Below are 6,654 nucleotides of genomic sequence, written 5' to 3' on the forward strand. Positions count from 1 at the left end.
CCTTATGGCAGATGAAGAAACAAGACAGGAAGGATAAACCGGTTTCCTGATACCTGTAGCAGGGAGGTGCTAGGGCTGGGATGGGAATCCCACAATCTGGCTTCTGTGTCCATCTATAATGAGAGCGCTGGTGTCTCTCTGAAGCCTGATTCAGTCTAGCGGGTGTCCAGTGGACCACCACAAACCCTCTCCTTGGTACTGGCTGCCCTCAAAGTCTCTCCCCAGGTCCAGATCAGAGCCGAGCTGCCTGCACAGCCTAGCCCAGGCAGAGCCTAGCATCAGCCCAGAGTCAGTCTCTTGAAGTGTCCTGTCCCTGATGCTAAAATTTTACACAGAGCCTGCCTGCCCTTGAAAAGGCAGCACGGAGAAGTATGCCCAGAGCCTTTCTCCTCACAAGCTATCCAGGCTGGCCTACTAATGCTTTAACAGCATTTGTGGACGCTGAAGTCCTTTCCTTAAAGGAGCTCTCTCCCCGCCCCCCAACACAAGGAGTCCAAAGAGCCTCTGAGACCAGGACTGGGTTGGGGATACCCGCACCTCCCGGCTTGTCTAGAGATCATATACTCTTTGTCCCTGAAGCCAGATCGGTTCTTTCTCGGAATTCTTAAAAGAGGCTTTCTTCATGCAAAACCCCCTCAGGAATCCTGAAGGGCTCCCTGGGGCTGACTGGTCTGGAGCCTCCTTTCTCACATCAGGGTCCGGCCTTGCTTCAGCAGCCCCCAGTCTCATGAGCCGGCTGCCCACAGGAAGTAGCCCTCTGCTGTCTCGCCTACCTCTTGACCTTGCTTTTCCTTCATCCAGCGTGAGTGGACTGGCCGGCCCTGCTTCCTACTCATCCCTCATCTCCTTCAGAGGACACTCACTTCCCGTAGATCATGCCTGTTCACCCGTGTGCTGCTGTGTCGTTCATTTCTCTGGTGTGATTCCCGGTAAGTACCTGCAAGTTGGTGGCTTTCTCTTTGTATTTCCAGCCCCTAGACTAAATTAAAGTATAAACTGAACCAGTGATCTTACTTAACTGTCAATCTGTATGAATTCCCTTAGTTTATGGAGCACATCCTGACAGGAACCCAACACTCTGAAGAACTCCCCTGTAGAGACAGGCTTGAGGTCTACAAAAATCTGCAACCTAGTCCAACCTTCACCAACCTTGAGGCTCTCCGTGGGCTAGCCTTAGGCCTCCTCACCTTTACCCAGCATCCGGCCTCTTCCACCTAGGCTCAACCCCAGCCTTTGGTGACTACCTCTTCACAGAATGTAGCCTGTGTGCCTCCTCCCACGAACCATCGCAGGGCTTCAGAGCTCCCCTCACCTCCACCCTCTTTCTCCTCTCTGTCCAGCCTCTCTACCTCAGGTTCCCTCTGACCTAGATGGAGGTCATGGTGGCTGGAACACACCAAAGGTGCCCTGGAAAACTGGCTTTGGAGCTAAATAAACCTAAGTTTAATCTCCTCTCAGCCCAAATTGGTTTCCTTATCTCCAAAGATGGAGAAAAGGACCACCTCTGAGGGCTGATGTGAGAAACAACGACGGCACAAGGTGAGCAGCTGACAATTCACACACAGTAGCTCCGCTATGCCATGCCCCCTTGTTCTTGCTTCCGAGTTCTGAGCACCAATCACTGACGTGCTAGGTGCACGAGCCTGGTCGCAGAGAGCAATGTTCAGGTCACCTGTGAGCCATGGTGTGCTTGGGGTGGATACATAGGACATTGTGCAGTCACAAGCTTGTCAGGGTGCAATCTCATTTTTTGTAAGTAAAATAAAATAAAATAACCCTCTACATATAAATGAGCATAATTAGAAAAAAATTGCTAGCATGATAGGAATCTTGGGGTTATGATTTTTGTTGTATATTTGTCTCCTTCTTTTCATCCAAAAATGAACATGCTTTGAGTAACAACAAGGAAAAAACTAAACCACATGTTGCAGAAATCTGCGCTCAATGTGGGCTTTGAATTCAAAGCACCATCTGGGATTTGCGTGTCAAAGAATCATGGTTTACAACTGCAGATGGCTTCAGCCTCCATGTGGAAAAACTTAGGGCAGCTGAGCATGTCCCCACCTTGGGAAAGTCCCTTGTAGAGAGAAAAGCAGATGCCACTTCCAAATGAGCAGGCTTCTTCGGATCTCTCCATGACAGAGGGGTTTTCTTAAACAGATGAGTCGTACCTAGACTATTCATTAGCTGTGTGGTATTCTGGTTTCGTTTTAGAGACTATATTACATGTTCTTCTGTGAGCATTAGGCATAACAGAACACAACAGGAAACCTTTGAAAAACAAATTCCTGCAATTCAAATTCTTCCTTATCATCTTCCTGTACTGTGAGTTTGCACTTTCATTGGCTTTCTCTGAGCAAGAAAAATCTCTGCTCATTAACAGAAGCTGGTGCTGTGCAGACAATGCCAGCACAGTGATTCCAGAGTGAAGCTGGCGCTGTGGTCTCCTCTGCTGGCGCTGTGTTCCGGAATCACCACAGCAGGGAGGCGATGACGCTGCTGTACCTATGAAGAGCATGTGAAGGGATTTTATGGGGCAGTTTCTCACCAGGCCACTCAGAGTCAAAGCCTTGAAGTTAACTCTTGGCAGCCTGTTCAGTTGTGCAACCCTCTCAGGTATATTGTACAGGAGCACTCAGTGTCCGTGGAGTTTCTTACATTTCCCTGGAGAAGAGACTGGAGATCTAGACCAAATCACTGTAATATGAAGGTTAGCCAATCTGAAGTAGCAAGGAAGCACAAAGAGAAGCCCTTGAGGTGGCACATACCTATAACCTTGGTCACTTGGGAGGCACGGGAAGCTGAAGCAACTTCAGGGCCTGCCTAGACTGCAAAATGAGTTCAAGACCAGCCTGGGAAACTTGACGAGGTGCAGTCTCAAAATAAAAAAAAAATACCAAAGACCTGAGAATATATCTCAATGATAGATTCCTGTCTAAAATGGAAAACTTTCACTCCCCATCCCCAGCGCCAAGAGAAGAAAACAGGGAGAGGGAGAGGAAAAGGGAGGCAAGAAAAGAAGAGAAAGGAACCCAGGGGATAGGGAAAGACAGGGAAAAAGGAGAGCAAGGGAGGAAGAGAGTGCGGGAGCAGTGAGCAGGCTGTCCCCAAACTAAGAACATCAAACATCTATTCACAAATCAAACATTTCTAGTGCAAAGTAATTTATTTTAAAGATTAGCTAACTCAGTCTCAATGGCACCAACAGCCAGATTCCTTCAGGCTTGTGACCCTGCATCCTCTAACACTGATTCTTCCTTTCGTGGTCTCAATCTGGCTGCAGCAGTTTAGAGTCCTCACATCAGAACCTACTCTTAAATCAGTCGCTGAGGAGAATAGAAGCCCAGGCATAGTCTAGGGCTGGAGAGTACCCTCCTGCCCTCACAACACTGACCTTCATATTTAAACCAACTCAGGCTTTGATAGAAGGAAAAGGAGGAGGAGACTGATGCTGTCAACAGTGGACAGGAGAGTTATACCCAGCCAAACTGTCAATCAGATAGAAAAGAGAAGCAACATCACCGCTGGGCAGGAAGAAACCAAAAAGCTTATTTTTCATAAATGTTTTCAGCTAAAAAAAATTATCTCATTTAAAAAGTTTTTGAAGATTTATTCTTTGGCAAGTTATATATATATATATACATAATACATTTTTATCATATTCATACCTGAATTCTGCTATGGTAGCTCCCTCCTGTTCCCTCTGAAGACCTTCTTCTTCCCAACACATGCTCCTCCTACTTTCATTCATATTATATATATATTAAATATAAATTATATATAATTATATGCAATGCAGCCCCCCAAATTTAATGATGGTGACTTGCATGTGTATAGGTGTAGTTACTTACTTATCAGTGGCAATACTTCCGAAGAAATGACTCCCTCCCTTCCAGAAATTATTAATTACCACACCACTAGTTATAGGTAAAGAAAGTTTCATGATCCCTTCCCCTACCCACAACAGGCCTGACTTGTGCAAACCTTCTGCAGGTACCACAGCTACTATGAGTTTATAGGTATAACAGCCGTGTCATGTCCAAAAGATAGATTTTCACAACATCCCTCTTTATCCTCCGACTGTTACACCTGCCCCTTCTTCCGAAATGTCCCCTAAGCCTTAGAGGGAGTGACATAGATGTCTTATTTAAGGTGCAGTGTTTAACGGTCGCTTGTTCTCAGCATCTTGACCAGTTATGAGTCTCTTCGCTAACTGATGCTCACTGCAAAATGAAGCCTCTGACCATGAGTGAAGATAGTACTAGCCTGTGGATATAAACATAAAGATTCAGAAAGCAGCATGATAACATTGCCATTTAGCAAAACAATGGAAATGGGTTCCACATCAGGGCCTAGGACCTCCCCGGCCATGGCTTTTGATCAAGCATCCAGTACCAGGCCTGGGTTCCCTTCTGTAGAAAAACCTCAAACCCGATCACAAAGTAACTGGTTAACCCCATAATGTTCATGCCACTATTGCACCAGTGAGTACATTGTCCTCCATAAACGTTAAAGCTTTGTTGGTAAGGTGCTTGCTTCACAAACACAAGAACCCAAAGCCTCTGAGCACAGCCCCATGCACTTGTTGATGTAGGTGGGTCATCTGTCTATTTGTTACTTTCATTGGTTAATAAAGAAACTGACTTGGCTTTTTGATAGGGCAGGATTTAGATAGGTGGAGTAGACAGAACAGAATTCTGGGAAGAAGGGAAGTGAGGCAAATCGTCATGGAGCCAGCCGCCAGATCAGACATGCTGAATCTTCCCCGGTAAGCCACCACCTCATGGTGCTACACAGATTATTAGAAATGGGTTAATCAAGATGTGAGAATTAGCCAAGAAGAGGCTAGATATAATGGACCAGGCAGTGTTTAAAAAATACAATTTGTGTGTTGTTATTTTGGGGCATAAGCTAGCCAGGCAGCCGGACACCGGGCGGCAGGAATGCAGCCAGCTGCTCCTTCTACACTTGTAATCCAAACCGCGGTCACATGGAGACAGGCAGACCCCTGGGGCTTGCTGACTGGCTAGTCTAGTCAAACTCGTGCTCTCCAGATTCGGTAAAAAAAAAAATCCTTATCTAAAAACACAGTGGGGACCTCCTAAGGAGCACAACATGTGGTCAGCATGCATACATATGTGTACCCCCAGGAAATGCACCCACACACCAACACACACACACTAAATAAACAAATTTTATTTGAAGGTGTACTCCATCAAAGGTGAATAGGAATTCAAGAATAAGGAATATTTGAGATTAGGAAAAAGTGAAATCAACGACATAAAGGAATGCAACAAAATGAGTCTTAGCTGGAAACTCTGTGGCAGATCTCCAAAGCAATAAGTCAAAATGAGAACTGAGTTTGAAGGGACTCTACCGTGGAGGGATTTGAAACGCAAGCAGGTCGCCTTAGGAAAGGAGGAAAGTCTGTAAATAGGAATCCAGAGCTCTGTGATCAGCTTGGTATGACTGTTTCTTCTGTCAACAACAACAAAAATAAAACAAGCAGGAGGCCTGGGGAAAATGAGTAGCAGTGCCGTACCACGCTGAGCCTGAAGCAGAATCAAAGTGACTCACCACTGAGCAGCTGACTCCAGCTGAACAGATTCCGTTTGGCCATGCTAGGAATTTTTCTTCCACCCACCTTGCATCCTGGAATGTGGCTGTATTTCCTTCGCTCAGATCTAGTTAGACCATGTTTCCACTTCTTCAGTAGATGGGAGTTTTATTAAAGTAACTTTGAAAGGATGTTTTTTCTATAGGGGGAGATTGACTCTAGTTACAGAAAAAGAATGTCAGTTACAAGTCCTGAGAAAGTAGGAGTAATGATACAGCTGAGATGAGTTAAGAATGCTGAAAAAGAAAGAAAAAGTGTGCAGACTTCTTATTCAGGGAAAGAAGTTAATCACATGATCTGAGTCTTTTTGAGCTTAGAAACGAAGGTTTAACAGTGAGCATACCAGCATCAGCAAACACCCAAGTACCCAAATTAGAATCTCTAAGTGCGATTTCTATGGTGAGCATCCAGAATGCCTTGGAGAGATGGCCATTCCAGGCTGCAGTTACAAATGTGTCAAAAACTGTACTTGTTAGAAATAGAGAAAATAACCAGAGCACTTAAAGCCACATCTAGAGATTCAGACATTGTGTTCGCTTGTTTTATGTCATCTTGATACAAGCTAGCATCATCTGAGAGGTCAGAAGTTCAATTGAGAGAATGCCTCCATGAGATGGGTCTGTAGGCAGACTGTAGGGCATTTTCTTAATTAGTGATTGATGGGTTTTCTTAATTAAACCATTGTGGGTGCTGTCACTGTCTTAGAGTTTCTATTGTTGTGAAGAGACATCATGACCACAGCAACTCTCCTTTTTTTTTTCATGAAATGTTTTTTTATTTATTTATTAAAGATTTCTGTCTCTTCCCCACCGCCGCCTCCCCTTTCCCTCCCCTTCCCCCAACCAAGTCCCCCTCCCTCATCAGCCCTAAGAGCAGTCAGGGATCCCTGCCCTGTGGGAAGTCCAAGGACCACCCACCTCCATCCAGGTCTAGGAAGGTGAGCATCCAAACTGCCTAGGCTCCCACAAAACCAATAGGTGCAGTAGGATCAAAAACCCATTGCCATTGTTCTTGAGTTCTCAGTAGTCCTCATTGTC

The sequence above is a fragment of the Alexandromys fortis genome, unplaced genomic scaffold (genome assembly GCF_014885135.2).
Source record: "Alexandromys fortis isolate MF-2015 unplaced genomic scaffold, M_Fortis_MF-2015_v1.1 scaffold_54, whole genome shotgun sequence".
Classification (NCBI taxonomy): Eukaryota; Metazoa; Chordata; class Mammalia; order Rodentia; family Cricetidae; genus Alexandromys; species Alexandromys fortis.